The sequence below is a fragment of the Nycticebus coucang genome, chromosome 18 (genome assembly GCF_027406575.1).
Source record: "Nycticebus coucang isolate mNycCou1 chromosome 18, mNycCou1.pri, whole genome shotgun sequence".
Taxonomy (NCBI): Eukaryota; Metazoa; Chordata; class Mammalia; order Primates; family Lorisidae; genus Nycticebus; species Nycticebus coucang.
In genome coordinates, this window is record NC_069797.1 from 10,512,749 (window position 1) to 10,525,352 (window position 12,604).

The window sequence follows — 12,604 nt, forward strand, 5'->3', positions numbered from 1 at the left end:
GGGCACTGTCTGAACCCTGATTTCACAGTAGGGAGATAGATCACAGTCTTCTCATCCCTTCTCCTTTAAATTTCAAGTCATGAGATGACTCGTGTTCTTAACACATAAAGAATGTTTCAATATTAATAATATTGTCCACGGTTCTGACTCTTCTCTTAATACTTGTTATAATGTCAGGGTGTTTAATGTGTTCAACATCATTATCAAGAATACCTATCAGCTCAGTGCCTGTGGCTCAAGTGGCTAAGGCACCAGCCACATACACCTGAGCTGGTGGGTTTGAATCTAGCCCGGGCCCGCCAAACAACAATGACGGCTACAAGCAAAAAATAGCCAGGCGTTGTGGTGGGCACCTGTAGTCCCAGCTACTTGGAAGGCGGAGGCAGGAGAATCGCTTGAGCCCAGGGGTTGGAGGTTGCTGTGAGCCGTGATGCCACAGAACTCTACCCAGCGCGATAGCTTGAGGCTCTTTCTCTTTCTCTCAAAAAAAAAAAAAAAGAATACCTATAAAATCAAAAAAACGGGTATTTTCCAAAACAAATTAGTAAGAAAAGTGGCATTGCTTCATATTATTTGCAAATCTTTTCTTTCTTTCCTTTATTTTTTTGGTTAGAGACAGAGTCTCACTCTGTCACTCAGGTTGGAGTGCAGTGGCATGATCGGAGCTCACTGCAACCTCGAACCCTTGACCTTAAACGAACCTCAGCCTGCTGAGTAGCTGGGACTATAGTCTTGGGCCACCATGCCTGACTCATTTTTGTATTTTTTGCCCCGGCTGGTCTCAAACTCCTGACCTCAAGCAATCTTCCTGGATCAACCCCCTAAAGCACTGGGTGTGAACCACTGTAATTAGCCACACGTCTTATTTTTTTCCCCACAAATCTTAACATCTGACTTAGTAAGAGACAGCTGGTTTAGGTCTGCTGTCTCATATCTTTTTTACATTCCATCTGTTATGATATTCTCTTTTGGTTAAAGAAAGCATGACCTCACAGATATGTAGTCAGAAAAGGGAGCAGTAACTCAACAGTCTTTCAGATGCTGTGGATGTTCCTTTGTAACACACCCAAAGCTGACAGTGGTTGTGTACGGTATTGAACCTGAACTGTACAGTGGGCGGACCTTATATGGTGAGTGGATCTTTTACCTACACGTGTTTTTGTACATCATGCATTAGTCGTTTGTAAAATACTGGTTCATTGGAATACGCAGATCTTCCAAACATTGACACATTTTATTATACTGTACAAATTTAAAAAACCTATCTGTTAACCAGATCTCATCAGAAATGTCTTTAAGTATTGGCAAACTATCAAGCACACAGTCATGGATAGCAGTTTTCCAAAATTATTATTTTGAAACAGATCTTAACTCCTTCCCAGGCTAAAGTGCAGTGGTGCAGTGGTGTGATCATAGCTCACTGCAACCTCAAACTCCTGGGCTGAAGTGATCCTCCTTCCTCTACCTCCTGACCAGCTGAGACTACAGGTACATGCCACTTGTCCCTTGCTTTTTTTTTTTTGTACTTATTTATTTATTTATTTATTGTTAAATCATAGCTGTGTACATTAGTGCAATAAAGGGGTTCAATGTGCTGGTTTCATATACAATCTGAAATATTCTCATCAAACTGTTCAACGTAGCCTTCATGGCATTTTCTTAGTTATTGTATGTAGACATTTGTATTCTGCCTTTAGTAGGCTTCGCCTGTACCCATTCTAAGATGCACCGTAGGTGTGGCCCCACCCATTACCGTCCCTCCACCTTAACCTCCCCCCTCCCTTCCCCTTCCTTGGCCCCTTCCTCATAGTCTTGTGCTATAGTTGGGTTATAGTCTTCATGTGAAAGCTATAATTTAGCTTCATAGTAGGGCTGAGTACATTGGATACTTTTTCTTTCAATCCTGAGATACTTTGCTAAAAAGAATATGTTCCAGCTCCATCCATGTAAACATGAAAGAGGTAAAGTCTCCATCTTTCTTTAAGTCTGCATAATATTCCATGGTATACATGTACCACAATTTGCTAGTCCATTCGTGGATCGATGGGCACTTGGGCTTCTTCCATGACTTAGCAATTATGAATTGGGCTGCAATAAACATTCTGGTACAGATGTCTTTGTTATATTGTGACTTTTGGTCTTCTGGGTATAAACCTAGTAAAGGAATTATAGGATCGAATGGCAGGTCTATTTTTAGGTCTCTAAGTGTTCTCCAAACATCCTTCCAGAAGGAACGTATTAGTGTGTATTCCCACCAGCAGTGTAGAAGTGTGCCCTTTTCTCCACATCCACGCCAACATCTCTGGTTTTGGGATTGTGTTGTGTGGGCTACTCTTACTGGGGTTAGGTGATATCTCAAAGTAGTTTTGATTTGCATTTCTTCGATGATTAACGATGATGAGCTTTTTGTCGTGTGTTTATACATCGTGCGTCTGTCTTCTTTAGAGAAGTTTCTCTTCAAATCCATTTCCCACCCTGAGATGGGATCACGTGTTCTTTTCTATCTAATAAGTTTGAGTTCTCTGTGGATTCTGGTTATTAGACCTTTATTGGAGGTATAACCTGCAAATATTTTCTCCCATTCTGAGGGCTGTCTGCTTGCTTTACTTACTATGTTCTTGGCTGTGCAGAAGCTTTTTAGTTTCATCAGGTCCCAGTAGTGTATTTTTGATACTCTTCAATTGCCTGGGGAGTCCTCCTCATAAAATATTCACCCAGGCCGATTCCTTCAAGAGTTTTCCCTGCACTTTCTTCAAGTATTTTTATAGTTTCATGTCTTAAGTTTAAATCTTTTATCCAGTGAGAGTCTATCTTAGTTAATGGTGATAGGTGTGGGTCCAGTTTCAATCTTCTACAGGTTGCCAGCCAGTTCACCCAGCACCATTTGTTAAATAGGGAATCTTTTCCGCACTGAATGTTTTTAATTGGCTTGTCAAAGATCAAATAACAGTAAGTAGCTGGATTCATCTCTTGGTTCTCTATTCTGTTCCAGACATCTACTTCTCTGTTTTTGTGCCAATACCATGCTGTTTTGATCACTATCGATTTATAGTACAGTCTCAGGTCTGGTAGTGTGATTCCTCCTGCTGTGTTTTTACTGCTGAGTAATGTTTTGGCTATTCGAGGTTTTTTTCTGATACTATATAAAATGAAGTATTATTTTTTCAAGATCTTTAAAATATGACAATGGAGCTTTAATAGGAATTGCATTAAAATTATATATTGCTTTGGGTAGTATAGACATTTTAACAATGTTGATTCTTCCCAGCCATGAGCATGGTATGTTTTTCCATTTGTTAACATCTTCGGCTATTTCTTTTCTTAAAGTTTCATAGTTCTCTTTGTAGAGATCTTTCATGTCCTTTGTTAGGTATACCGCCAAATATTTCATCTTCTTTGGCACTACTGTGAAATGAATAGAGTCCTTGATTTGCTTTTTCAGTTTGGTTATTGTTGGTATATATAAAGGCTACAGATTTATGGATGTTGATTTTGTAGCCTGAGACATTGCTATATTTCTTGATCACTTCTGAAAGTTTTGTAGTAGAACCTCTAGTGTTTTCCAGATATATGATCATATCATTTGTGAAGAGTGAAAGTTTGATCTCTTCTGACCCTATGTGGATACCCTTGATCACCTTTTCTTCCCTAATTGCAATGGCTAAAACTTCCATTACAATGTTAAAGAGCAATGGAGACAATGGGCGATCTTGCCTGGTTCCTGATCTAAGTGGAAATGATTTCAATTTAACTCCATTCAATACAATATTGGCTGTGGGTTTGCTATAGATGGCCTCTATTAGTTTAAGAAATGTCCCTGCTATACCAATTTTCTTAAGTGTTCTGATCATGAAGAGATGCTGGATATTATCAAAAGCTTTTTCTGTATCAATTGAAAGAATCATATGGTCCTTATTTATTAGTTTGTTTATATGCTGAATTACATTTATAAATTTATGTATATTGAATCAGCCTTTAGACCCTGGGATAAATCCCACTTGTGGTATATAATTTTTTTGATGTGTTGTTGGATTCTGTTTGTTAGGATCTTCTTGAGTATTTTAGCATCAATATTCATTAGTGATATTGGTCTATAATTTTCTTCTCTTGTTGGGTCTTTCCCTGGATGGGGATCAAGGTGATGTTTGCTTTGTAGAATGTGTTGGGTAGTATTCCTTCTTTTTCTATATTTTGGAAGAGGTTTAGTAATATAGGTACTAGTTCTTCTTTAAAGGTTTGGTAGAATTCTGATGTAAAGCCATCTGGTCCTGGGCTTTTCTTTTTTTTTTTTTTTCTTTTTTATTATTGGGGATTCATTGAGGGTACAATAAGCCAGGTTACACTGATTGCAATTGTTAGGTAAAGTCCCTCTTGCAATCATGTCTTCCCCCATAAAGTGTGACACACACCAAGGCCCCACCCCCCTTCCTCCTTCCCTCTTTCTGTTTCCCCCCACATAACCATAATTGTCATTAATTGTCCTCATATCAAAATTGAATACATAGGATTCATGCTTCTCCATTCTTGTGATGCTTTACTAAGAATAATGTCTTCCACGTCCATCCAGGTTAATACGAAGGATGTAAAGTCTCCATTTTTTTTTAATGGCTGAATAGTATTCCATGGTATACATATACCACAGCTTGTTAATCCATTCCTGGGTTGGTGGGCATTTAGGCTTTTTCCACATTTTGGCGATTGTAAATTGAGCTGCAATAAACAGTCTAGTACAAGTGTCCTTATGATAAAAGGATTTCTTTCCTTCTGGGTAGATGCCCAGTAATGGGATTGCAGGATCAAATGGGAGGTCTAGCTTGAGTGCTTTGAGGTTTCTCCATACTTCCTTCCAGAAAGGTTGTACTAGTTTGCAGTCCCACCAGCAGTGTAAAAGTGTTCCCTTCTCTCCACATCCACGCCAGCATCTGCAGTTTTGAGATTTTGTGATGTGGGCCATTCTCACTGGGGTTAGATGATACCTCAGGGTTGTTTTGATTTGCATTTCTCTAATATATAGAGATGATGAACATTTTTTCATGTGTTTGTTAGCCATTCATCTGTCATCTTTAGAGAAAGTTCTATTCATGTCTCTTGCCCATTGATATATGGGATTGTTGGCTTTTTTCATGTGGATTAATTTGAGTTCTCTATAGATCCTAGTTATCAAGCTTTTGTCTGATTGAAAATATGCAAATATCCTTTCCCATTGTGTAGGTTGTCTCTTTGCTTTGGTTATTGTCTCCTTAGCTGTACAGAAGCTTTTCAGTTTAATGAAGTCCCATTTGTTTATTTTTGTTGTTGTTGCAATTGCCATGGCAGTCTTCTTCATGAAGTCTTTCCCTAGACCAATATCTTCCAGTGTATTTCCTATGCTTTCTTGGAGGATTTTTATTGTTTCATGCCTTAAATTTAAGTCCTTTATCCATCTTGAATCAATTTTTGTGTGTGGGGAAAGGTGTGGGTCCAGTTTCAGTCTTTTACATGTAGACATCCAGTTCTCCCAACACCATTTATTGAATAGGGAGTCTTTCCCCCAAGGTATGTTCTTGTGTGGTTTATCAAAGATGAGGTGGTTGTAAAATGTTAGTTTCATTTCTTGGTTTTCAATTCGATTCCAAGTGTCTATGTCTCTGTTTTTGTACCAGTACCATGCTGTCTTGAGCACTATGGCTTTGTAGTACAGACTAAAATCTGGTATGCTGATGCCCCCAGCTTTATTTTTGTTACAGAGAACTGCCTTAGCTATACGGGTTTTTTTCCGGTTCCATACAAAACGCAGAATCATTTTTTCCAAATCTTGAAAGTACGATGTAGGTACTTTGATAGGAATGGCATTGAATAGGTAGATTGCTTTGGGAAGTATAGACATTTTAACAATGTTGATTCTTCCCATCCATGAGCATGGTATGTTCTTCCATTTGTTAATATCCTCTGCTATTTCCTTTCTGAGGATTTCATAGTTTTCTTTATAAAGGTCCTTCACCTCCTTCGTTAGGTATATTCCTAGGTATTTCATTTTCTTTGAAACTATGGTGAAGGGAGTTGTGTCCTTAATTAGCTTCTCATCTTGACTGTTATTGGTGTACACAAAGGCTACTGACTTGTGGACATTGATTTTATATCCTGAAACATTACTGTATTTTTTGATGACTTCTAGGAGTCTTGTGGTTGAGTCTTTGGGGTTCTCTAAGTATAAGATCATGTCGTCAGCAAAGAGGGAGAGTTTGACCTCCTCTGCTCCCATTTGGATTCCCTTTATTTCCTTGTCTTGTCTAATTGTATTGGCTAGAACTTCCAGCACTACGTTGAATAGTAAAGGTGACAGAGCACAACCTTGTCTGGTTCCAGTTCTAAGGGGAAAAGCTTTCAGTTTTACTCCATTCAGTAAAATATTGGCTGTGGGTTTGTCATAGATAGCTACAATCAGTTTAAGAAATGTGCCACCTATGGGGGCAAGACATGATTGCAAGAGGGACTTTACCTAACAATTGCAATCAGTGTAACTGGCTTATTGTACCCTCAATGAATCCCCAACAATAAAAAAAAAAAAAAAAAAAAAAAGAAATGTGCCACCTATGCCTATACTCTTCAGTGTTCTAATTAGAAAAGGATGCTGGATTTTATCAAATGCTTTTTCTGCATCTATTGAGAGGATCATGTGATCTTTATTTTTGCCTCTGTTAATATGGTGGATAACCGTTTATGGACTTGGGTATATTAAACCAGCCTTGCATCCCTGGGATGAAGCCTACTTGATCATGATGAATGACTTTTTTGATGTAATCTATTGGCTAGGATTTTGTTGAGAATTTTTGCGTGTATATTTATGAGTGAGATTGGTCTGAAATTCTCCTTTTTGTTTGGGTCTTTTCCTGGTTTTGGTATCAGGGTGATGTTTGCTTCATAGAATGTGTTGGGGAAGATTCCTTCTTCCTCAATTTTTTGGAATAATTTCTGCAGTACAGGAATAAGCTCTTCCTTGAAGGTTTGATAGAATTCTGGTGTGAAGCCATCTGGACCAGGGCATTTTTTGGTTGGAAGCTTTTTTATTGTTTCTTTAATCTCAGTGCTTGAAATTGGTCTGTTCAGGAGCTCTATTTCTTCCTGGCTGAGTCTAGGGAGAGGGTGTGATTCCCAATATTGATCCATTTCTCTCACATTGTCAAATTTCTGGGCATAGAGTTTCTGGTAGCATTCAGAGATGATCTCTTGTATCTCTGTGGGATCAGTTGTTATTTCCCCTTTATCACTTCTGATTGAGGTTACTAGAGATTTTACTTTTCTATTTCTAGTTAGTCTGGCCAATGGTTTATCTATTTTATTTATTTTTTCAAAAAACCAACTCCTTGTTTCATTAATTTTCTGAATGATTCTTTTGTTTTCAATTTCATTGATCTCTGATTTGATTTTGGATATTTCTTTTCTTCTACTGAGTTTAGGCTTAGATTGTTCTTCTTTTTCCAATTCCATAAGATCTCTTGTGAGATTGTTGATGTGCTCTCTTTCTGTTTTTCGAATGTAGGCATCTAAAGCGATGACTTTTCCTCTCAAAACTGCTTTTGCAGTATGCCACAGGTTTTGGTAGCTTGTGTCTTCATTGTTGTTATGCTCAAGGAAGTTAATGATTTCCTGTTTGATTTCTTCCTGCACCCATCTGTTATTCAACAGAAGATTGTTTAATTTCCATGCCTTTGGGTGGGGTCGAGCGTTTTTGTTAGAGTTGAGTTCCACCTTTAGTGCCTTATGGTCTGAAAAGATACAAGGTAAAATTTCAATTCTTTTGATTCTGTTGATATTTGTTTTGTGTCCCAGGATATGATAAATTTTGGAGAATGTTCCATGGGGTGATGAGAAGAATGTATACTCTTTATCTTTGGGATGGAGTGTTCTATATGCGTCTATCAAGCATAGTTGTTCTAGGGTCTCATTTAAATCTCTTATATCTTTGTTTATTTTCTGTTTAGAGGATCTGTCCAGCTCTGTAAGAGGAGTGTTAAGGTCCCCTGTTATTATGGTATTATCAGATATCATATTGCTCAGACTGAGTAAGGTCTGTTTCAAGAATCTGGGAGCATTTAAATTGGGTGCATAAATATTTAGAATTGAAATGTCTTCTTGTTGTATTTTTCCCTTGACCAATATAAAGTGACCATCTTTGTCTTTTTTGACTTTAGTTGCTTTAAATCCACATGTATCTGAAAATAAGATTGCAACTCCTCTTTTCTTCTGAATTCCATTTGCCTGAAAAATTGTCTTCCAACCCTTGACTCGGAGCTTTAATTTGTCTTTTGAAGCCAGGTGTGTTTCTTGCAGACAGCAAATGGATGGCTTGTGTTTTTTAATCCAGTCAGCCAATCTATGTCTCTTCAGTGGGGAATTCAAGCCATTAACATTTATTGAGATAATTGGTAAATGTGGTAGTATTCTATTCATCTTATTTTGGGAGAGTCCATTGCTTAGTTTTATCTTTTGCATCAGTGTGGAGGTTAGGTTCTGTCCTTTAATTTCTGAGTTCTTACTTTGCTGCTGATCCATTGTGGTGGTCAGTGTGCAGAACAGGTTGAAGTATTTCCTGTAGAGCTGGTCTTGTTGTGGCGAATTTCCTCAATGTTTGTATATCCGTAAATGATTTAATTTCTCCGTGCATTTTGAAGCTTAGCTTAGCAGGGTACAGAATTGTGGGCTGGAAATTGTTCTGTTTAAGTAGATTAAAGGTAGATGACCATTGTCTTCTTGCCTGGAAAGTTTCATTAGAGAAGTCTGCGGTCACTCTGATGGATTTGCCCCTGTAGGTCAACTGGCGCTTACTCCTGGCAGCTTGCAGAATCTTTTCTTTTGTCTTGACTTTGGACAGGTTCATCACAATGTGTCTTGGAGAAGCTCGGTTAGAGTTGAGGCAACCTGGGGTCCGATAGCCCTCTGAAAGCAGTGTGTCAGAATCTTTGGTGATATTTGGGAAATTTTCTTTTATAATATTCTCTAGTATGGCTTCCATTCCTCTGGGGCATTCTTCTTCCCCTTCTGGAATTCCTATAACTCGTATGTTGGAATGCTTCATAAAGTCCCATAATTCTGACAGGGAACATTCTACTTTCTCTCTCTTCTTTTCTGCCTCTTTTACTATCTGAGTTATCTCAAAAACTTTGTCTTCTACCTCTGAAATTCTTTCTTCTGCATGGTCTAACCTGTTGCTGACACTTTCCATTGCATCTTTAAGTTCCCTGATTGACTGTTTCATTTCCTTCAGCTCTGCTATATCCTTTTTATATTCTTCGTATCGTTCATCTCTTATTTGATTCTGTTTTTGAATTTCCTTTTGGTTATTTTCCAGTTTATTAGCAGTTTCCTTCATTGTTTCCATCATTTCTTTCATTGTTTGCAACATGTGTATTCTAAATTCCCTTTCTGTCATTCCTAACATTTCTTTATAGGTGGACTCCTCTGCAGTAGCTACCTCATGGTCCCTTGGCGGGGTTGTTCTGGACTGGTTCTTCATGTTGCCTGGAGTTTTCTGCTGATTCTTCCTCATGAGTGATTTCTTTTATCTGTTTCCTTGCCCTAATTTTCCTTTCACTTCCTCTTGCTCTTTAAGTTCTCGTGCCTGTGGACTAAGCGTTACAGGACCAGAAGGGTGAGAAGGTTGAAGAGCAAAAAAGGGATGAAGGAAAGGAGGACCGAGTGATAAGAAAAATAGAGAAAGGAGAGGGGGTGGGTAAAAGGAATATTGACAAAAATAAGAGAGGCACAGAAAGAGGGAGACAGAGCAATATAGGTGTACAGTAGGGTACTTTGATACAACCTTAAAAAAAAAAAAAAAAACACCTTCTGGGGGTGCCCAGTGGGGTGGTTCCCTTGAGGTCAGCAGCTCTTTGCTAACCTGATCAGACACAGTACCCCACCTCCACCAAGTAGAGAGGAAAGACAAAAATGCTATAAATCAAACCAAAACAAGCAAACAGAAAACTTTACGGGATAAAATTGGGTGGAAAACCAAATAATACCAGTAGAAACACTAACAAAAATGAAGTTCTAATTATTGAAATAGGCAGCAATGGGAAATTATAATTAAACTAGCAAAATTGAGAAAGAAAAAGGATCTGTATGGAAAAGGTTGAACTTAAAAAACAAAACAACAATCTACAACATCAAAATAAACAAGAAAAACAACCAAACCAAAAAAAAAAAAAAAAAACACAACCAAGAACAAAGCAGTATATATATGTTATTGAATATTGTCTGGGCAACACGTGGTCTTCTGGGGTATGAGATGTTAATCACAGTTCTGATATGACTGGAGGCTGCTAGTTTCTCAAACCCCAGCAGGTAGACACCCTAAATCTCTCTTCAGCCCACTTAAAAGGCTCTTTGAACTTGTTCACTTGCTGAGCAGAAGCTTTCCCAGGGAAGTGCTTGTCGCTGGAATCACTGCTGAAGTGGCTATCCACTTACCCAGTGTGCCAAAACTGGTCTCCCTCTGCCCCCAAGGGTTAGGGCTGCAAGGCGGCTCAGACCCCACCCTTAGGCTACTTGGTCGCTGGGTTACCATTTCCCACCCAATTCTAGCTCTGCGACCCTGAGGGCGGAGCTTGCCGGGGCAGATCGCTCACAATGGCTGCCTGCGACCCAGAGCCAAACACTTTTAGCTCCGTCTGGCTCAGCGGCTCAGACTGGGGCCCTAGACAAAGGCCAAAGTTCTCCGCACTCCCGCTCAGGCTCTCCCCAAGGCAGTTCAGCTGAGTGCCAAGTCCAAAGACACCAAAACAGTTCACAGGTAAGGCCTTTCTGGTTTGCAGTCTCGCTGCTACTGAACTTACAGTTGCAGGTGGGTTTAGACAGATTGAACACATGCGACCACTTGCCGGTTTTCCACTGTTTTAGTCCTCCTCTTGGGGTCCAGAAGTCTCTCGCTGACTCTCTGTATCCTCTCAGGGGTGATGATAGGCAGATCCCAGCAGCCAGAGATGCCTGGAGTCCTATCTCTCCAGACTCACAGTGCCCAGATGCAAGGAAGCTGTTACTCGGCTGCCATCTTGCTCCGCCTCCCCTGGGCTTTTCTTTTTAGGAAGATTTTGTATAGCTGATGCTATTTCAGAACTTGATATAGGCCTGTTCAACATTTCCACTTGATTCTGGCTAAGTCTTGGTGGGTGGCATACTTCCAGGTATTGGTCTATTTCTTTCAGATTTTCATATTTCTGAGAATAGAGTTTCTTATAGTATTCATTAAGGATTTTTTGAATTTCTGAGGGGTCTATTGTTATTTCATCGTTACCATTTCTGATTGATGAAATTAGAGATTTTGCTCTTTTTTTCCTGGTTAGGTTGGCCAAAGGTTTATCTATTTTATTGATCTTTTCAAAAAAACAACTTTTGAATTTATTGATCTGTTGTACAATTCTTTTGTTTTCAATTTAATTTAATTCTGCTCTGATTTTGGTTATTTCTTTTCTTCTGCTGGTTTGGGATTGGAGTGTTCTTCCTTCTCCAGTTGCTTGGGATATCCCATTAAGTTATTAACTTCTTCTTTCTGTTATCTTTAGGAAAGCTTGCAGTGCTATAAATTTTCTTCTTAGGACTGCCTTTGCAGTATCCCAGAGGTTCTGGTAATTCGTGTCTTGATTGTTGTTTTGTTCCAAAAATTTGGTGATTTCCTTCTTAATCTCATCTGTACCCCATCTATCCTTCAGCATAAAGTTGTTTAGCTTCCATGTTTTTGTATGGGTATGCAGGTTCCTGTTGTTATTGAGTTCAACTTTTATTCCATGATGGTCTGAGAAGATGCAAGGAATAATTTCTATTTTTTAAAATTTGCTGAGGTTAGATTTGTGGCCTAGGATGTGGTCGATTTTGGAGTATGCTCCGTGGGCTGATGAGAAGAATGTGTATTCAGTTTTGTTGGGATGAAATGTTCTGTTGTAGATGTCTGTTAAGACCAGATGTTGAATAGTTAAGTTTAAATCTAAAATTTCTCTGCTTAGCTTCTTTTTGGAGGATCTATCCAGCACCTATAAAGGGGTGTTAAAATCTCCAACTACCATGGAACTGGAGGAAATCAAGTTGCTCATGTCTGTTAGAGTTTCTCTTATAAATTGAGGTGTGTTCTAGTTGTTTGCATAAATATTAATAATTGAAATCTCATCATATTGAGTATTACCTTTAACAAATATGAAGTGTCCATCCTTATCCTTCATTATTTCGGTTGGTTTAAAGCCTATTGCGTCTGCAAATAGGATTGTAACGCCTGCTTTTTTCTGCTTTCCATTTGCCTGGAGTATAGATGACCATCCCTTCACCTTGAGTCTATACTTGTCTTTTAATGTAAGATGCGATTCTTGTATGCAGCAGATATCTGGCTTGAGTTTTTGTATCCAGTCAGCCAACCTGTGCCTCTTTAGAGGACAATTTAAACCTTTCACATTAATTGAGAATATTGATAAGCCTTTTGAGAGTCCGGTGGACATTTTTAATCCTTTTGCCACTGTGGAAGTTGGAATTTGATCAAAATTTTCTGGGTGGGTTTACTTTTGTGGTGGAGGATTATGCTGGTCTTTATGGGGGATAGGTCTGAGAATATCCTGGAGAGCTAGTTTAGTTATGGCAAATTTCT